This window comes from Protopterus annectens, chromosome 3.part1, assembly GCF_019279795.1.
Source record: "Protopterus annectens isolate FY-2018-M chromosome 3.part1, PAN1.0, whole genome shotgun sequence".
Lineage (NCBI taxonomy): Eukaryota > Metazoa > Chordata > Ceratodontiformes > Protopteridae > Protopterus > Protopterus annectens.
Window position 1 is genome coordinate 112,160,151 of NC_056732.1, and position 22,144 is coordinate 112,182,294.

Consider the following 22,144-nt stretch of genomic DNA (forward strand, 5'->3'; position numbering starts at 1 on the left):
GTATGGCATCAATGAACACTCACATTTCACATTACTTTCGTCTGGTCAACACACTTAACCAATATGTTCCATGAAAAGTACAGTTGTGTACACTTACCATAAATGTAGATGTTTGAGTGTATTCACTGTTGCAGTCATCACACTTGGGTTATCCTGCCAAGGGCAGCCCTTAGTCGGCCCGAATACCAGAGGCTTAGTATTTCTGCGTTGGTTGCTGTCACTCTAGGATTGATGTCAGGTTGTCAGTGGTATAAAAACAAGCAGCCAATGCCATTACATCAGTTTTTCTTGCCCCAAATGTTAGGGCCCCCAAATAGGGAGCTAGGTTATGGTGGAGTAACACCCTCAGTAGAAAGTAAATACCAAATAGCACTGTAAGGACTGAGGAAGAGAGAGACAGAGAGAGAAGGGGGGTGGAGGGTGGGAAACGAGGACTGCAACAGTGAATACACTCGAACATCTATATTTATGGTAAGTGTACACAACTGTACTATGTTCTTCGTGTTTCACTGCTGCAGTCATCACACTTGGGTTGATTCCCAAAGCTGAGGAAATGGGTGGAGGCACTCAAGAAGAGTTGGGGCTGGCTAGTATGCCCTGCAAGACTGCGGTTGCAAAGCCTGCCCTGGATTTGGACAAGATAGGCAGGATGTAATGCTTGGTGAAGGTATGAACAGAACTCCATGTTGCAGCCTCCAGGATGTCCTTGGTAGGAACCCCTCTGAGAACAGCTGCAGAGGTGGAAGTGGCTCTAGTGGAATGTGTTCTGACTCCCTGTGGGGTGGTTTCCCATGGTGTTTGTAACAGAAATGGATACAGTATGCTATCCATTTGGAAATGGTTTGTTTTGATATGGCTTTGCTGTGAGGTTTCCTGGTGCAGAATATGCTGAGCTGGTGGTTGTTGTGGGAGGCAAATAAGTCCACCTTCGGGGTACCCCATTTCTGGGTTACGAGGCTGAAGGTGTTGGTGTTGTGGTTTAACTGCCACTCGTGTGGGTCTACGGGATTTCTGCTCAAGTTGTCTGCCAGAGAAGTTTGGTTGCCTGGCAGGAATTGTGATAGCAAGTGAATCTGCATGCCTGAAGCCATGTGCCAAAGGGTCATGGCTAGCCTGCATAGTGGGTAAGAGTGGGTTCCTCCCTGCTTGTTGATGTACCACATCACTGTGGTGTTGTCTGTTTTTATTAGTAGAGACCCCGGAGAGAGTAGGGGTCTGAAAGCTGTCAGAACATGCTGAACAGCTAGCATCTCTTTTTGTCTGATGTGCAGATGAATTTGATTTGGGCTCCAGTGGCCCTGAATGTACCTGCCGTCCAGGTGTGCACCCCAGGCATAGTCTGATGCATCTGTGGTTAGGGTCTAGGCGGTGTGGAGTTGTGAAAAGGGAAGTCCCTTGTTGTGGTTGCATGCTGCTGCCCACCAAAGAAAATCTTTCCTTAGACAAGGTATCACAGGTATAATAGTTTCCAAGTCCTGAGAATGTTGATACCAAAGGTTTTTTAAGTACCACTGAAGTTTCCTCATATGCAGTCTGGCATATGGAATTTGTAGAATGCAGGTGGCTACGAACCCTAGAGCTTGCAGGATTTTCCTTGCAGATAACTGGGTTCTGGTGGCCAGTTGAGTGAAGTAGCCTGTCAGACAGGCTTGTTTTTCTGGAGTAAGGAATGCCATCTGAAATGCTGTGTCCAGGCTTGCTCCCAGGAATACAATTTTCACACTGGGGATTAGTTTGGATTTCTTTTTGTTTATAGTGTACCCCAGTGAGGTCAGTAGGTCTTTTACAAATGTCAGGTGCTGCAACAGCTTTTCCTGACTGCCTGTCTGAATCGGGCAGTTGTCCAAGTAGGGGTAAATTTTAATATTTCTTTGTCTGCAAAAAGCAATGGCTGGAGCCAGGCATTTTAAAAAATACTCTGGGAGCAGTGGATAAGCCAAAGGGAAGTGCAGAGAACTGATAATGCATAGATCCTGCCCTGAAATGTAGATATTTCCTGCAAGAGTCTTTGACTGGGATGTGCAGATAGGCCTCTTTTAGGTCTAGAGTGGATAACCAGGCATCTTTGGACAGTATAAGAAGAAGCTGCTGGAGGATGAGCATTCTGAATTTTGGTACCACCAGGAAGGTGTTTAGAATGGATAGATCTAGGATTGGGCGCTAGGTGCCCTCTTTTCTGGGTACCTGGAAAAGTCTGGAATAGAAACCTTGGCCTATTTGGTCTGCAGGAACAGGCTGAATTGCCCTCATGGAGAGCAGAGAATGAACCTGGTTTTGTGCTTCTGCCCACTGGTTTGGAGGAAGATCTGGGAACCCTTTTGGGGTTGGCAGTGTGTGGAAATAAAATCTGTACCCCTGGGACACTATGTTGAGGACCCATCGATCGTTGGTGATAGAGGCCCAGTTTGTTGCATGGGAGGTAATTTTTCCTCCTAGGGCCACAAGCAGGTGGGCAGAGGTAAGAGGTGCAGTAGAAAAGTCATTGTGAATTTTTTCCGTAAGGGGGTGGCTTAGCACTCCCTGTTTTGGAAGTGGAGGTACTCCATTGCTTAGATCTCTGCATTCCCTGGGCCTGCTGTCTGGGGGGTTTGCTTCCCCTAGGTCTAGTCTTATCCAGCCTAGAGGGGGCTGAAAAGGACCAGTGTTTTGAGGGGCAATGCCTACTGAATCTGGGTGGCTGGACTTGCAAAAAGTCTTTAACTGTCTGCGTAGATTTAGCTTTTTCTTCCATCTTTTTTAAAACCTCTTCTGCCTTGGTGCCAAACAGATTGTCTTTGTTCAGTGGTGCATCCAATAATTATGATTTGACATGGTCTAGCAAGGTCTGCTCCTTAAGCCAAGCATGCCTTCTAAGTACAGAACCTGTGACTGCTGCCCTGCAGGATGCCTCTAGGGTGTCAAACCCACATTGCAGGGTATGCTTAGTAACTTGGCTTGCAGAATGCATAAGCTCCTGTAATTCTTTATTTTCTGCACAGAATGGAAAGGCAGACAATTTTTGTTTAAAAGTTCCATAGTATGTTGCTGGTATTTCAGCATGTGGAACTGACAATTTAATGCTCTAATGGCAAGAGTTACAGAGGTGTATACTTTTTTACCCCATCTGTCTAAAGCTCGGGAATCCCTGTCCGAAGGGGTGGGATTCTTAGTTGTGGTTGCTTTTATTTCTTTAGGTCCTTGGGAGATGACCTCTGGGTTAGCAGTAGGATTTTTGAAAAGAAATTTGTGCGAGTCAGGGACTCTGTAATACCTAACGAACTGTAAAACCAGGACCAAGTAAGGCTTCAGATAAAAACAAAACTATTTAATAAAGGTTAGTGCTTTCACGCCTTTACAGGCAGTTCATCAGACAAATAACAACAGTTACAATTTTGAATTTAATTAAAACAATTACTGACATAACTTCCATTCCTTCAAAACAGGTTTTAAAGGCACATAGCCATTCAAACATGGAGGTCTATGTGCCTGCAGTAACATAATCCATCTAGTTTCACATTTCTCAATACTGTTGTTGACACCTCCTCCCCTTTTGTTAATACCAATATTTTGGGGTCTACTTTAATTAACCGAAAGCTGATTCCAGCGATTGCAAATCCATCCACACATATACATCAAACCGCGAAATAAGCAAACTCACAAAACCGCGAAACTCAAAATACCGATTTGTCACACTCGGCCAACCCCACCGCCCGAAACACACTACCCACCCAAACAAAATAAATAAACCACAAACATACACCAACCAAAACCCTACTTCTAACCCTACACTAAACCTCACATACATCACTATCTATGCACTCTCCTTAACCCCTCCCTAACCCTAAGGTCCGTAACTACCGCACACTTACCCTACGGAGCTATACCCAAACAAAATAAATAAACCACACACATACACTAACCAAACCCCTACCTCAAACCCTACACTAAACGTCAAATACATTACCCATATTACATTACCTATCTATGCACTTACCTTAACCCGCACCCTAATCCTAACCCTAATGTCCATAACTATCGCACACTTACCTTACGGATCTGTAGCTCAGACGGGCCAACCAAAACACTTCCACATTTTGATTTTCGCAGTAATTTCATGGTTTTGTGAGTTTGATTATTTTGCGGTTTGATGCATATGTGTCGATGGATTTGCATTCGCTGGAATCAGCTTTCAGTTAATTAAAGTAGACCCATATTTTGTAATACTAAAAACTTGAATGAAAGTCCCTTTAATGCTTGGACATGCCTATATAGAGGACTAGCAATACCTTTGTTTCTAATGTAGCCAACATGTTCTAATATCCTTTCTTTTAAAGTCCTACTAGTCTTACCTACATAGAAACTACCAAGTAAAATACAAAATGCAAGATAAACTACATGCTTGCTACAACAATCTGAATAAAACCTAGGTGTAAATACATAATCTAAACTAGGATGCTTAAATGTCTTTGTATCTGAAATAAAAGAACATGCTGTACACTTCCTATAGGCAAAGGTGCCTTGTTTAAAGAACTGTAGCCCTTTTGCACTAGTCTTGTCATAGCATAATTGCTGCTGAAGTGACATAGCATTTTTAAAACAAAAATGTGGAGTATCACCTACTACCTCATGTATCTTATCATCTGAAATAAGGACTGGCCAATTTTTTCTAATGACGTCACTTATCATACCTACGTCACTAGTAAAGGTTATAGTTGGTCTAACATATCTATTACATGTGTTGTTTGTTTTCCTCCTGTGAATAGTTCTGGAGAAAAAAGGTTTAATTTTATTATTTCAATTAACATGATAAAGGTCCTTATCACAATATCCATGGTCTTTCAATTCTTGTTTAAAAGTAGTTAGTGCATTGTTTAGCTGATCTTCTTGTGTATGCAATCTGGATATTCTTAATGTTTGACTTTTAATTATATTATTAAATACATATCCTGAGTGCATACTAGTATGCTGTAACAATGTATTTCTTTTACATGGTTTCTTGTATATAGACGTTTCTAGTAGATCTCTGTCACCTTTATATAAATGTACATCCAAGAAGTCTGTGTACTGAATATGAACATTCTTCGTAAATTTAAAAAAAAACTAGTTGTGGACTCAAGATGCACAATAAAACAATCCAATTCAGATGTGGTACCTTCCCATAGCAGGAAAATGTCCACAAAACATCTAAAAAACTTTAAATGTTTAATAAAACCATGGGATATGTGGACAAATTCTTCTTCCCATTGTGCCATCACCAGGTTGGCGTATCTATTGCGCCTACCTTTTGCAGATATACTTGTTCATTAAACATAAATGCGTTAATTTCTAAAATAAGATCTAAAAGTACACATATCAAGAAAATCATATCATCGTTATAAGAGCTATGTTTATGCAAATATATTCTAACTGCTTCCACACCCTCTAAATTGGGTATTACTGTAAATAATGTATTAACATCCAATGTGACTAATAAACAATTCGATACATCATAGGTGGAATTATATTCATATAAATCTGTAAGGAAGTGTTGAGTATCCCTTAATACAGTGTTGACTTTATTAACCACTGGTCTTAAATGATGTTCAATAAAAATAGAAAGTGGCTCCGTGAGCCAGCCACTGCCTGAAACTATAGGTCGCAAAGGCGGATTTATGGCATCTTTATGTATTTTTCGTATGCCATACATCATTGATATTAATGGATGTTCAACAGAAAAATATTCATGCATTTCCTCAACTATTATTCTGTTCATAAACAAATCATATAACTCATCACTGACAAACCGTATCATCCTATCCATTGAGCCTGTTTTCATTTTGGTATAAACAGTTACATCAGATAACATACAAAGCATGTTCTCATTATATGCATTCTTGTTAAAAATGACAATCCCTCCACCTTTATCAGCTGGACGTAGCTGTATATCCGGATTGTCTTTCAATGAATTTAAAGACATTTGTTGTGCAGGGGTCAAGTTAACAAATGTATTCCTTGTGTTGCATTGCCTAATGCTAAATAAATCCCGTTCACACTTGTTTAAAAATAATTACACTGATGCTGAAAATTGGGGGCAGAATACACTCTGCTTTCTATACATTTGAATACACATATCACCATTGTTCTTAAACATACTTCTCAGCATGATGTTCCTAGCAAACAGTCTAAGTTGTAGCATAACTTCAATAAAATCTGCCTTCCTTGCTGGTATATATGACAGCCCTAAATTAAGTACACTGACCTGTTTTGGTGTCAAGTGGAGTGAGGACAAGTTAAAAGCTAAATTGGTGTTTTCATTTGTTTCCATGCCGACTTCTTGGCTGAGCCCATCTCGAATGACTGCTTCCTCTTTCTCTTGTCATTCCTTAGGTCCATTTCTTTTATCAGAACTGCTAGAGTTGGAAAACGGTTGATATTGTAGTTGGATGGGGGTGGCGTATTCTTTCTGGCTCCTAATCTTTCGCCCTCTGTGGATCCGGAAGTATGCTCTAAGTCTGAGGATGTCGACGGTCTTATATCAGATAATGGCTCCACATGGTTGCAGCTGGGAGGAGCTGTGGTGGTCTCTTTTGAAATAGAGGATGTCCTTCCTTTAACGCTAGTTGTAATATTAACTGTGTTTGCAACAGGAGGATTAGAATCACACGGCCAAACAAATATATGTGTCTTTAACAAAATCACTGTAGTCACGATTCAGTTTCTTACTTTTCAAGGATCTCAATTTATTCTCATAGATAGACACAATTGTAAAAATTTCTTCTAGTACAGTCCTATATATATCGGCACCTGATCTGGAATCAAATTCCTTCAGTAGATTGTCTGTTTCATTAGACAGATTATCTTCCTCTGGTTTAAAGAAGGTTATCAATAGCCGCATGTAATTAAAACTTAATTCCATATTCAGTTCCTGCCATTTACAAAGTAACTCTGTGTTGTCATTTTCAGGACACATAAGCCTTACTTGGTCCTGGTTTTACAGTTCGTTTGGTTTACTTTGTGTTTACAAAGTCTTTTACTCCAGGAACTTTACTGCTACCACACTGTTTTATTTTTTATCGTTACTCTGTAATACCTGTCAGGTTTTTTGGGAGCAGGAGGTAGAGTATCAGGAGTTAAACTGGATTCCATGAAAACATCATCCACAACATCCAGAACAGGAGGAAAAGCTAAGGGTCTGTGCTATGGTAAATCTAAAAATTCCGAGTCTCTTTTTGGACTCGGGATAATCCTGGCATTCCCAATGGAAATGCTCTCTCAAGGTATGTAGGGTTTCACCAAAAGAAAAATCCTCTGGAGGACAGGCAGAAGGAATGGATATCGCTGCATCTAAATCCTCATAAGCAGATAAGGGCATGTCTTCATAATCAGAAACCTCAGAGCTGTCGGTCTCTTGGTCGGATAAAGCTGCTGGGGACAAGTCTCTTTTTCTTTTAGAAGGGGTAGGCTGGCTTCCCCTAATCAGCATGATAAGGTCTTCCGGCATTTTAAGCATTTGAGATTGAGGCATGGAAGCAGGTGCTTGAGCTTAGGTCATTGTTTTTTTGGTGTAGTTCGTACCGTGGGCCTTAGAAACTTGGTAGTTTTAGAAAGAACAGAAGACGCAAAAGAAGTCGTCGGTTTGTGTTGAATATCGGTAGTGCAGAGAAAGTACAGTTGTGTACACTTACCATAAATGTAGATGTCTGAGTGTATTCACTGTTGCAGTCATCACACTTGGGTTATCTGGCTGCAGGCAGCCCTCAGTCGGCCCGAATACCAGAGACTTAGTATTTCTGGGTCGGTTGCTGTTGCTCCAAGAATGACGTCAGGTCATCAGGTGTATAAAAACAGGCAGCCGACACCATTACGTAAGTTTTCCTTGCTCCAAATGTCAGGAGCCCCCCAAATAGGGAGCTAAGTTATGGTGGGAAAAAAAAACACCAACTAATAAAAAGTAAATACCAGTAACCCTGTAAAGGGTGAGTAATAGAGATAGAGAAAGAGAGAGAGAAACAGACAACGGGAGGGTGGGAAACCAGGACTACAAAAGTGAATACACTTGAAAATCGACATTTATGCTAAGTGTACACAACTGTACTATGTTCTTTGTGTTTCACTGTTGCAGTCATCACACTTGGGTTGATTCCCAAAGCTGAAGAATGGGTGGAGGCAGTCAAGAAGATTTGGGGCTGGCTAGTATGCCCTGCAGGACTGCTGTTGCAAAACCCGCCCTGGATTTGGAAAAGATAGACAGGTGGTAATGCTTGGTGAAGGTATGAATAGAACTCCAGGTAGCAGCTTCCAGAATGTCCCTGGAAGGGACTCCCCTGAGGAATGCTGTAGAGGTAGAAGTTGCCCTAGTGTAATACGTTCTGACCCCCTGAAGGGTTGGTTTCCCATGGTGTTTGTAACAGAAATGGATACAGTGTGCTATCCATTTGGAAATAGTTTGTTTAGATATGGCCTTGCCCTCTGGCCCTGATGCAAAGCTGACTAGTAACTGGTCAGATTTCCTGAAGGGCTTAGTCCTGTCAAGGTAGAATCTGAGCTGTCTGTGCACATCTAAAGAGTGCAGGATCCTTTCCCCTTTATTTCGAGGATTAGGAAAGAAGGTTGGCAAATGGATAGTTTGGTTAAGAGCTACACTGGACACCACTTTAGGCAAAAAAGCAGGGTTTGTTCTGAGGGAGACCCTGTCAGCATGAAAAATAATGAAGGGTTCCATAGCCATAAGTGCTTGTAGCTCAGACACTCTTCTAGCTGAAGTGATGGCCAGAAGCAAGGCTGTTTTCCAAGAGAGGAATTTTAACCCTGTTAACGCTGCAAGCTCAAGGGGGGGGGGTGAGCTTTTCCAGTACAAAGTTAAGGTCCCAAGCAAGGGTGGGTGCTCTCTTTGGTGGCCTTAAGTTGTTGGCTGAACCAAAATATGCAAGGTAGACTGAGTGCACGGATTAAACCATAATTACCAAAAGTCCAAAAATGAAATCCAGCACAAGGGAAAGATGAAAATCTTAAAAATTTATTGTGGCAAGCTCCATAAATAAAATATCCACAGCAAACCGGTTTTGGCTGCTCAAGCCTTCTTCTGTGCAACAAAATATATTCATTAGAGCAAACCCCGATTCCTGCTTATATATGTGTGCATAGATTAGCCAAAAAGGCTTAATACCTTAATTGGAGTGATTAATCAGTGAGTCAAACAATCCAAAGCAAAAATTAGCTTAACTCATTCAGGCCTGGTCTAAATAGATAACCTAGCCTGATTATCCAGGAAGATTCCTTATTATTTAATATATTATGCCAACCAGCTTTGGATGTCCTGTTCATTTGTATTTTATCTATGATAGTAAAAGTAAATTTAGCAGTTTTATGTATTAAGGTATGTTTGTAAAGGGTGTTTGAGATTCTTTTATTTCTAATTTCACTTAGATGTTCACTGATACGGTGTCTAAAAGGTCTGGACATTTGTCCAACATAAAATGAAGAACAGATACAGGTGGCTAAAGAGATGATCCAATCGCTGCTGCAATTGCCAAAACATCTTATTTGGTAAAGTTTAGATGTATTACAACTAGTAAATTCCTTGCTTTGAAATATGTGTGAACAAGCACTAGAATGACCACAAGGAACACAACCTAATAATGTATCACCAAATAAAGTTTTCTGTAAAGTGATGGGTGGATTATAACGTTTGTAATGTGTTAAATGTGAATTGATTATTTTCTTATCGAAGAGGCAGAACAAATATTGAGAGTTAAGTATTCTGTTCAATTGGTCATGGGCAAGCAAAATGTCCCAATGATTGTTAATAATATTTTTGAACCTACAGGTATTGACCCCAAAGGTGGTTACTAGCCTAATGGGTTGTGATTTCTGTGTACTATCATGACTAGTTCTATCCTTATATTCTAAAAGTTGAGATCTATCTATTTGATCCACCTGGGTTACTGTCCGAGAAATACAATCCTCACAATATCCTCTGGTAAGCAATCTGTTGGTTAGATCCTGTGCATGCCAACAGGATCTAACCAACAGATTGCTTACCAGAGGATATCGTGAGGATTGTATTTCTCGGACAATAACCCAGGTGGATCAAATAGATAGATCTCAACTTTTAGAATATAAGGATAGAACTAGTCATAATAGTACACAGAAATCACAACCTATTAGGCTAGTAACCATCTTTGCGGCAAATACCTATAGGTTCAAAAATATTAACAATCATTGGGACATTTTGCTTGCCCATGACCAATTGAACGAATACTTAACTCCCAATGTTTATTTTCTTATCAAAGAGGCAGAACAATCAATTCACATTTAACTCATTACAAACGTTATAATCCACCCATCACTTTACAGAAAACTTTATTTGGTGATACATTATTAGGTTGTGTTCCTTGTGGTCATTGTAGTGCTTGTTCACACATATTTCAAACCAAGGAATTTACTAGCTGTAATACATCTAAACTTTACCAAATAAGATGTTTTGGCAATTGCAGCAGCGATTGGATCATCTATTTAGCCACCTGTATCTGTTCTTCATTTTATGTTGGACAAACGTCCAGACCTTTTAGACACCGTATCAGTGAACATCTAAGTGAAATTAGAAATAAAAGAATCTCAAACTCCCTTTACAAACACACCTTAATACATAAAAAACTGCGCTTTTTATATACTCCGGCCGTCAGCTGTTCCAACGGCATTATATAATTAAACCTTCGGCAAAAGTAATGAAAGACAAAATCGTCCCGACGCTTAATAGTGCGTTGGTTAAATCTAGCACAAAACCGACAGCTAGCAACGTCGTGATCAGGGCCTAGGCAAGGAATACAGTAAGAATGAAAATCCTTATGAGGTATTTGCTTCCCACAAGAAATACAATTGTTGACTTTTTCTGACATCGGTCTGGAGCAAGAAAAAAGTTTCCCCAACTGGGTACTTAGCTTTAATGAAGACTTCGGATCTGAAATTCGATTTTGAAAATCTCAGGAGTCGGCCGACCGGCACTTGTGAACCGCTTTTGCTTCGGGCACTGCGCGGCAAGAAAGACTGGAGAAAATGGCGTCGGCTGCATTTTTATACCCCTGGAGCACTGATGTCAGGGAAGAGGTGACAGCAACTGACGCCGGACCAGTACTTTGGAATTCAGGCAGACTGCGGGTAGCCTGCCAGCAGGATAACCCAAGAGTAATGACTGCAACAGTGAAACACGATGAACATCTGCAAAATTTACTTTTACTATCGCAGATAAAATACAAATGAACAGGACATCCAAAGCTGGTTGGCATAATATATTAAATAATAAGGAATCTTCCTGGATAATCAGGCTAGGTGCTCTATTTAGACCAGGCCTGAATGAGTTAAGCTAATTTTTGCTTTGGATTGTTTGACTCACTGATTAATCACTCCAATTAAGGTATTAAGCCTTTTTGGCTAATCTATGCACACATATATAAGCAAGAATCAGGGTTTACTCTAATGAATATATTTTGTTGCACTGAAGAAGGCTTGAATTTTCAACCAAAACCGGTTTGCTGTTGATATTTTATTTATGGAGCTTGCCACAATAAATTTTCAAGATTTTCATCTTTCCCTTGTGCTGGATTTCATTTTTGGACGTAAGTTGTTGGCCCCTCTCAGGAACTGTTTGATGAGAGGGTGAGAGGAGAAGTGGCTCAGTGTTGTAATGAGCCGAGATGGAAGAGGCATGGATCTTAATGGAAGAGGAGGAAAGGCCTCTGTGGAGTAGATTTGCTATGTAATCCAGGATTAGAGGTAAGGAGGGCAGTGCTGTGTCTGCTCCTTTAGACTGAATCCAGGAACAATACCTTTTCCACTTATCAGCACAGGATTTCCTTGTACTGGGTCTTCTGGATTCAAGAATGACGTCCAGTACCTGCTTGCTTAGGCTGGTCACTGAGGGAGAATTCAAGGAATAAGCCAAGCTGCAAGGTTCAGGGTTTGCAGTTGCGGATGCAAAATCTGTCCCTCCTCCTGAGTGAGGAGAGTTGGGATCTGAGGTAGATGCCATGGTGGCACCGGTGACAGGCTGCACAGTAGTGGGTACCAGTGCTGGCATGGCCAGTCTGGGGCAATCAGGATTTCCCTTGGTCTGTCCTGTCTTATCTTGAGTAATACTCTTGTAAGCAGAGGCACAGGGGGAAAAGCACAGATTGAGAGGTTTACCCACTGGAAGGATAGGGCATCCACTTTCCAGGCCCTGCTGTGAGATGTCCTGGTGCAGAATTTGCTGATCTGGTGATTGTAGGGGGAGGCAAAAAGGTCCACCTCTGGGATCCCCCATTTCTGGGTTAGCAGTCTGAAAGTGCTGGGGTCTAATTGCCACTCGTGTGGGTCTAGGAGATTTCTGCTTAAGTCGTCTGCCAGAGAGTTTTGTTTGCCTGGCAGGAATTGAGCTTGCAGATGAATATGCATGTCCAAGGCCATATTCCACAGTGTCATGGCTAGCCTGCAGAGTGAGTATGAGTGGGTTCCCCCCTGCTTGTTGATGTACCACATAACTGTGGTGTTGTCTGTTTTTATTAGCAGGGGTCCTGGTGAGAGTAGGGATCTGAAAGCTGTCAGAGCATGCTGAACAGCTAGCATCTCGTTTTGGTTGATGTGCAGATTAATTTGACTTGGGCTCCAGTGGCCCTGAATGCACTTGTTGCCCAGGTGTGCCCCCCAGGCATAGTCTGATGCATATGTGGTTAGGGTCTGGGTGGTGTGGGGTTGTGTAAAGGGAAGCCCCTTGTTGAGGTTGCATGCTGCTGCCCACCAAAGAAACTCTGTCATCTGGGATGCTGTGTTCAAGTTTGCTCCCAGGAATAAAATCTTCTGACTGGGGACTAGATTTGATTTCTTTTCATTGATCGTGTACCCCTGGGAGATTAGAAGGTTCTTTACAAATGTCAGGTGCTGCAACAGCTTTTCCTGACTGTCTGCCTGCATCAGGCCATCGTCCAAGTAAGGGTATATTTGAATCTTTTTCTGTATGTAATAGGCAATGGCTGGAGCCAGGCATTTTGTGAAGACTCTGGGAGCAGTGGATAAGCCAAAGGGAAGTGCAGAGAACTGATAATGCATAGATCCTGCCCTGAAACGTAGATATTTCCTGCATGACTCCCTGACAGGGATGTGCATATAGGCTTCTTTCAGGTCTAGAGAGGCTAACCAGGCCTCTTTGGACAGCATTGGAAGAAGTTGCTGAAGGGTGAGCATTTTGAATTTTGGTACCACCAGGAAGGTGTTTAGAATGGAAAGGTCTAGTACTGGGCACCAAGTGCCCTCTTTTCTGGGTACCAAAAAGTCTGGAATAAAACCCTTGACCTATTTGTTCTGCAGGAACAGGTTGAATTGCCCTTATGGAGAGCAGCGATTGAACTTGGTTTTGTGCCTCTGCCCATTGGTCTGCAGGAAGGTCTGGGAACCCTTTCGGGGTTGGCAGTGTGTGGAAGTAAAATTTGTACCCCTGGGATACAATGTTGAGGACCCATTGGTCTTTGGTGATGTAGGTCCAGTTTTTTGCATGGTGAGCAAGTTTTTCTTCTAGGGGCACAAGCAATTGGGCAGAGGTGAGGAGTGGAGTTGAGAAGTCATTGTGAATTCTTTCTGTAAGGGGGTGGCTTAGCACTCCTTGTTTTAAAAGTGGAGGTACTCCATTGCTTAGATCTCTGCATACCTGAGACTGTAATCTGGGAAGTCTGTTTCCCCTGGGTCTAGTTTGAGACGGCCTTGAGGGGGCTGGAAAGGACCAATGTTACAAGGGACAATGCCTACTGAATCAAGGAGGTTGCACCTGCAAAAAATCTTTGACTGTCTGCAAAGACTTAGCTTTTTCTTCCATCTTTTTTAGAACTGCTTCTACTTTGGTGCCAAACAAATTGTCCTTATTCAAAGGATCATCTAGTAATTTTGATTTGACATGGTCTGGCAAGGTCTGTTCCGTAAGCCAAGCATGCCTTCTCAGTACAGAACCAGTGACTGCCGCTCTGCAAGATGCTTCTAGGGCGTCAAACCCACATTGCAAGGTATGCTTGCTGACTTGACTTGCAGAATGCATAAGCTCCTGTAATTCTTTATTTTCTGCACAGTCTGTAAAGGTAGATCATTTTTCTTAATAAGTTCTACAATATGTTGCTGGTATTTCAGCATGTGAAACTGGCAATTCAATGCCCTAATGGCTAGAGTTGCAGAGGTGTATACTTTTTTACCCCATCTGTCTAAAGCTCGGGAATCCTTGTCCGAAGGGGTGGGCTTCTTAGCTGTATTTCCTTTTATACCTTTAGGCCTTTGGGAAATGACCTCTGGGTCAGCAGTAGGATTGTTGAAAAGAAATTTGTGAGAGTCAGGGACTCTGTAGTACCTGTCTGGTTTCCTTGGAGCAGGGGGTAAAGTATCAGGAGTCAGACTGGATTCCATAAAGACATCATCCACAACATCCAGAACAGGAGGGATAGCTAAAGGTCTATGTTGTGGCAAATCTAAAAATTATCTGAGTCTCTTTTTGGACTGAGCACCAGTGGAAATGCTCTCTTAAAGTATGAAGGGTTTCACCAAAATAAAAATCCCCTGGAGGGGAAGCAGAGGGAATGGATTCCTCTGCATCTGAATCCTCATAAGCAGATAAAGGCATGTCTTCATATTCAGAAACGTCAGAGTTGTCGGACTCTTGGTCTGTTAAAGCTGCTGGGGACAGGTCTCTTTTTCTCTTAGCAGGGGAAGGCTGGCTTCCCCTAATCAGCATGATCAGGTCTTCTGCCATTTTAAGCATCTGAGATTGTGGCAAGGAAGCAGGTGCTTGAGATTGGGTCGTCAGATTTTTAGGCGTAGCTCATACTCTTGGCCTTAGAAACTCAGTAGTTTTAGACAACTGAAGATGGGAAAGAAGTCGTCCATTTGTGTTGACTATCGGTAATGCGAAGAACTTCCTCAGAAGCTGGTGCTTGCAAATTGGCTCCGGATCCATCCAAGGTAGAGACATCCACAGATTCCATAGTCAAAGAAGAATCTCGCAGCATACCAGACTCCGAACGGGTCTCGGTAGTGACCTGTGAATCCATCGAAGCGGGCATCAGGGGCTGCAAAAGCACCTCACTGAGTACCGGCGAACTAGCGACTAGCTTAACGGAAGCATCGGCAGTTTTGGACCTGTGCGGTCTGTCTCTGTCTTTATCCTTACATTTTTTCGGAAGATCGGTAGTCGGATGGCTTACCGAAGCCATTTCGGAATACGGAGATCAAGAGCGCAAGTATTTAGCGACAATAAAGGCCTGATGATGAATAGTTTGGGTGTTGAACAAAACATAAAACCAACGTTTGGGAGTTGAACAAAACACAAAACTGACAGCGAGGAATGTCGTGGTCTGGGCCGAAACAGGTGACGCAGTAAGAATGGAAATCTCGGTGTGGTATTTGCTTTCCACAGGCGAAACAATTGTTAACTTTTTCTGACATTGGTTAGAGCAAGAAAGAAGGATCCCCAACGGCGTACTTGTCTTTAGAAGACTTCAGGATGATTCAATTCGGAAAAGAAAACTCAGGTAGCAGCTGAGCGGCACTCGTGCGAACTCCTTCTGCTTCGGGCTCCTCGGCAAGAAAGACTGATGTAATGGCATCGGCTGCCTGTTTTTATACCCCTGACATCAGTCCTGGAGTGCCTGTTTTTATACCCCTGACATCAGTCCTGGAGTGACTACAACCGATGCAGAAATACTAAGTCTCTGGTATTCAGGCCGACTGAGGGCTACCTGCAAGCAGATAACCCAACTGTGATGACTGCAACAGTGAAACACAAAGAACATCTTCTTTGGAAGCTGGTGCCTGCACAGCGGCTCTGGACCCATCCAAGGTAGGGACATCCGCAGGTTCCATAGTCAAAGAGAGTCTCGCTGCATACCGGACTCCGAACAGGTCTTGGTAGCGACCTGTGAATCCACAGAAGCAGGCATAAGGGGCTGCGAAAGTTCCTCACTGAGTACTGGTGACTAGCTTAACGGAAGTGTCGTTGGCAGTTTTGGACCTGTGCGGTTTGTCTCTGTCTTTATCCTTATGTTTTTTTTGGAAGATCGGTAGTCGGATGGCTTACCGAAGCCATTTCGGAATACGGAGATCGAGAGCAAAAGTATTTAGCTATGATAAGGGCCCAACGACGTATAGTTCTGACTTTGAACAAAGCACAAAACCGACAGCGAGGAACGTTGTGGTTGGGGGCCTAAACAGGTGACGCAGTAAGAATGGAAATCTCGGTGTGGTATTTGCTTTCCACAGGCAAGACAATTGTTAACTTTTTCTGACATCGGTTAGAGCAAGAAAAAAGGATCCCCATCAGGGTACTTAGCTTTAGAAGACTTCAACTTCAATTTTGGAAATGAAAACTCAGGTAGCAGCCGACCGGCACTTGTGCAAACTGCTTCTGCTTCTGGCTCCTTGGCAAGAAAGACTGATGTAATGGCGTCGGCTGCCTGTTTTTATACCACTGACAACCTGACGTCAGTCCTGGAGTGACAGCAACCAACGCAGAAATACTAAGCCTCTGGTATTCGGGCTGACTGAGGGCTACCACTGGCAGGATAACCCAAGTGTGATAACTGCAACAGTGAAACACGAAGAACATCTATAATGCTACCCGAAAAAAAAAAGTTTTAAAGCTAATATGTTTTATATGACAGTATGCTGACACATTCCAACTTTATACGTATTTCAGTACATAACACTACAGAAAAATTAATTAAACCCACAAAGCACAACAAAATTCAGAATAATACATAAAATTTAATAAAACTATAAAAGTGCCAACACATGCTTCAAGTAATATGACTTTAAAATAAAAGTTGGCAAACAAACACCATTAAATGAGTGCCTGGGACTGGTTAAAAAGTTTCCATTAAAGTCTAAACCAAAAAGACAGTACTTAAGGTATTTCAAGGCAGACCAAAGTTGAACTTTGTGAAAGCCATTCAGGAAGTAGGTTCTACAGGTGGTTTTGACAGTGTGCCTGATAAAGTTACAAATGTTTACTATTTCCAAATATGTGTCTGCCACAACCAGCAGTCCCTGGCACACCGAGTGCAATGTTCAAGGTAGGAAATATAGCACAATTAACTTGTTCTGGTAAAAAAGGACTCAGACTGTATGGGGACAAATAAACCAACATCATAATCTTGAAAATAATGTGATGTCAAGCAGGAAGTCAGCACAACTTCGGCACTAACACAATACGTTTTAGAAGCTTAGCAGCTTGAGATTTGCACTAGCTGTAAATTTATCTTGGTGCCAGGAAGTCCCATGTGGAGGAAACCATGGCAGGAACAACTGCAGAGCCATCTCCTTGAGGCACTAACTGCCTGATCCTGGAAATTTTCTGGAGATCAAAGCAAAATGTATTTAACATGGCCAGTACCTGGCCTTTAAAAGTCAACTAACTATCCAAGATAATACCAAAATAGTTTACCATGGAAACTTACTCAAAACTATTACTACTGCAAAGAATGAATGGAATGAGAGGTAAAGTACAGTTCTCAGAACAACATGCAAAGCTACGACTTCAGTCTTGCATGCGTTTAGCTTCAACTGGCTTGCAACAAGCTAATGATGAACAACCTTCAAACTTTTGGCAAAGGAATACAAGATCACCATTTGATCTTGAAGAAAGGAAAGGTAAAGGTATGTATCAGCAGCACAGCAACAGTATGCTAAATCTCTCTCTACCAAAATTCCCTAAGCCACCAGCATCACTGTGAAAAGCAAAGAACCAGAGATCAAATCCCAAAATACTTCACAATTCACCCTCTGCACAGGGCCCACGACACAGAAAAACGAACCACCTGAGGCCTATAGAGAATACATAACAGTAATAATGGAAATTGTTAAGCAGGATACCAGTACCAACAGTGAAGAATGCTGTAGAGAGATCCATTAGGGCCAGAACAACGCCAGCCTCTAGTCACGAGATACTTCACTCCCAAATGAAGGCAGTCTCAGTACTATGGCAAAAGCATAAATTGAACTGAAGAGGGTCTATGCATGCATATAAGTTAAGATTTAAACAAAAAGCAGATGTTTTTCTTGATAACCTTACTAATATTCAAGTCTAGAGATGGTTTCTTGAGAATGAGAGTAACAAAGCCTCTTTCCGTGTACTTGAAAAAACCTCAGGCATCAGAGAGGATGTCAATATCTGATAAACAGTCAGGCCAAGCCCATCAAAGCTTGGAACACTAAAGGATCCAAATCTCAAGTCACAGTACACATTCTTTAAACAACAGTCAAGAGTTCACTGCACTCAGGAATGTCAAACTCAAACCAAAATCAACACACCATAAGACCATGGAATCAGATGGAAAAAAATGCAGATCTTATAGTGGCAGCCTTGTCAATGAAAAGCTTAGCAGCCATCTCACACCGATTTGAAGAAATGGTCCACTAGGTAATGAGGCAGGTCTATCACCAGAAAGATTATTGCCAGCTGATTTGCCATTATCAAGATCTCTCAAGACAATCAATTCACTTTTTTGTGGAAAAACTTGGCTTGGTACCAACAGTAATGTGGATCCAGGTCAAGTCTGTCTTTTCAAAGACCCACCAACCTTTAATAATATTTAAAATGTCATATGACTGGGAATGCAGCTCAGACTCAAACTATGTCTTACGCATCTTTAGCAGGACAGGGTTACATGAATTTGGGCCAGCTAGTTTACAGCAGTGTAAATAGATCTGTTACAGTCATCCACCAAAGCATACCACTCCAGGAGAAATTAAAAGCATGCAGAAAAAAAATGAGGTAACTTTAGAAATGCCATGGTACTCTCAGTTCAAAAGCAAAGCAGTCCAAGAAATAATGAAACTATCAACAATCCGATATATTCATATCCAGAAGGAAAATCAAATCAATACTATGTCCTAAATTATGGGATGCAGAGGTTAACAGCCTGAGTAGAACTGAACCCCTACATAACGCAGAGTAATTCTTAGGACAGACTGCCTCAACATCAGTCTAGATGTTGAAATAAACCAAGAGCAGAACGTTCTGGTGAAAAAAAAAAAAACACTAAGCTAATGAGGAATTCCATATATTCTTGCAGGAATGCCTTTAGCTTGGTGGATGGCAGATGAGGTGAAACCTACAGTTGGACGTTGCACATCCAGATTATGAAAAATCTTTTCTTCACATTTTTTAAGGTTCAGGATGTGATTTGGCTTAATGTAATCCCTGAAATCATAAATGAGGGATTTGCTCTCAAAGAAACACTGTCTTTATGACATGACAAATATGGCTGATCCACCATAAGTACTGGCAGCTCAGATACTCTTCTTGCAGATGTCAGAGCAGTCAATAATAGTGCTTTCCAAGCAGTAAACCACAAATCAGCCCATCAGCTCACTTCACTGTCTTAAATAAACTTAAAAAAAAATTCTGAAACTTTGACAAGCTGTCTTATTCCGTCTCCTGGGAGGGGATTAGAAGCATTTTCCTAGATCTAAGAGCTAAGGTGACATCTTCTGGCCTTAACCTTGGTATTCATTTACATTTGTCCTGTTACCCTCTAGTTCACAGGTTGGATACCAGACCCAGCTTGAGCACTGTGGATTACTGGTGTTTTCCATTCCTTAGTCATGGCATGGTTAGAGTTCATGAAATTAGTACTGTTTCAGTCTTTGATGTTAGCCAAGAGTGCTCTTCTGAGCACCCGCAATGTACCCAAAATTGTTTCCTTCTACAGTTAACATAGGGTTACATGTAATGGTAGCATATTTAAGAAATATTGCAAATTCTTTTTTCTTTTGTCCTGTTGCTCCTGCCAACTTCTGAAACTGCCTGGGTATATTTTTTCACATTGCTCTCATTTCTGCTAGCAAAACCTGGTATTTTATGACTACACGTCTCTCTGTACACAAGACAACTCAGTCACTGGGTGAAGCAATTTCAATGATTAATGTTACTTTAGTCTTTTTTTTTTTTTGAACTACCACATCTGGTTTTCTTGCATTTATTTTATTTGTTGCCAGTGGGTGATCCCATATGATATAAACTTCATCAGTCTTGAAAAATACTTTGTAGTTCATGTTTCCAGTGCTTTCAGCTATGTCTATATTGTACTGTTTATACAATCATCAATAAACGAATCTTGCCAAATTAGTGTGTCTTTTAGTACTTCAAGTACTGTTTAAAATTATGTAAACAGGACCAAGTTGCTGCCTCTAAGTACAGCAAGCATTTACCTTGCCTGGACCAGTTTTATTTTGATCAAAATATCAAAAGCTAACAGTCGTGAGACAACCATTTGGAAATAGTCTGTTTAGATATCGGTTGTCCTATGAAATGAACACCTGATCCAAATATCTGAAAGATTTTGTTCTGTTAGGATAGTATCCAAGTTGCCTTTGGACAGCCAGTGTATGGACCATCCCTTCTCTCTCAGTTTTGGGTTTAGGAAAGAAAACAGGGAGATGGATAGCTTGACTTAAAGTAAACTCTAACACCACTTTAGGCATAAAAGAAGGATTAGTTCTCAAAAAATCCTATCTGTGGAAAATGAGATAGGGTTGACTCAACGTACGAGTTTGTGACACTGATATTCCCCTAGGAGAGGTCAGAGTAATCAGAAAAACTGTTTTCCATGTTAAGAACCTCAAGTCAGCCTGATAAGCTAGATCAAACAGAGCGAATGTTAGCTTCTCTAACACAAAATTAAAATCTTAAGGAGCCACCAGTTTTCTTGGAGTTCTCTTATGCAAAACCTCTGAAAAACATTTTCACATGAAAATGCATTGAAAGAGGGGTATCAAGCTGAAATGGACTACAAATGAAACTTGATGGAGGAGAAAGAAAGGCCACAGAATAGCTACTCTTACAAGTAATGTAAGACCAGAGAAAAACTAGACCTGAAAAGGGGATGGCTATATTATTGGCACCACAAAGAAAACTTTTTCTATTTGCTAATATACGATTTTCTGATAGCAGGTTTTCTTGTCTCCATTAATAACTGCTGCATGTCCTCAGTAAACAGGTGCCTAAAAGGAATTGAGACCTACCATCAAGGCAGTCAGTTGAAGCCGAGTGTGGTCAGAGTGTATCAAACACCCCTAACATTAATTACAATTCAAAGTGGAAAGAGATGATGATGAAGCAGGGGATGTAATTCAAGAAATACAGAAAGAATGGGATTTCAGATGCAGATCCTTAAGGAGAATAACAACAGTCATACAGAATATTATATTCATAAAGTATCAGAAAGTATACTAAGAACTAAAATATGAGCAAAAAAGAGCAACCAATAAGCATAAAATGAGGAAAATTAAGTAAAGTAAAAAACTGATAGGCAGAGGAACGTAAAACCAAAATATTTTAATAAAACACACTAGGCAGACAAAACTAAAAATAAAAACACAGGGTGAGCGCTTTCATACCATTCAGGTAATTCATCAGATCCAATTAAAAAGACTTTACAGCATCAATTTATATGCTAGTGCTACAGGTCACATGACCTGAGTACTGGTTTAATTGGAATAAAATCAGTGAGTCGTTTCCCACTCGTTGCTTGCAAAATATGCATCCATTTAATTTCAATACATTCAGTCCAAGTTCTGATATCACCTCCCCTGAGCCCAGGTTCATAGATCTCCAAAAACATAATTTAAACTAATGGTTATTTCCTGAATCTCTTACAAGTTTAAAACTCTGAGCTCTGCCCCTACCACGTCTAGATCTACCCCTAGACTGTGAATCAGAAGAAGGGTAAGTCCAACCCTTAGCAGGCCAGTTCCTGCTAAACTTAGGGGGCTGCACCTGCAAAAAATCTTTAACAGTCTGCATAGACTTAGCCTTGTCTTCCATTTTTTTCAAGACAGACTCCACAGGAGAACCAAACAAAACTTCAGACTGCAAAGGAGCCTCAGAGAAAACGTCTTGAACAACATCCAAAACAGGAGGTATAGCCAAGGGCCTATGCTGTGGTAAAAACAAAAATTCCCTAAGCCTCTTCCTGGAATCTGAGAAATCCTGACCTTCCCATTTAAAATGCTCCCTCATGGAATGCAGGGTTTCTGAAAAAGAAAAATCCTCTGGAGGAGAAGCAGAAGGAGTGGAATCCTCTGCGTCTGAATCAGAATAAGGAGGAAAATCCTGAATGTCTTCAGCCGAAGACTCTGAGTAATCTGAAGCCTGCTCCAAACTTTCCATTTCTGGCTC

At 41.3% G+C, this 22,144-nt stretch overlaps 1 protein-coding gene across 1 annotated transcript in view; it reads right to left on the minus strand.

Annotated features, from left to right (window-relative positions):
- The window catches only part of ASXL3 (ASXL transcriptional regulator 3), a 1,601,111-nt gene that overhangs the window by 554,669 nt on the left and 1,024,298 nt on the right, over positions 1-22,144 (minus strand). The window lies entirely within an intron of this gene.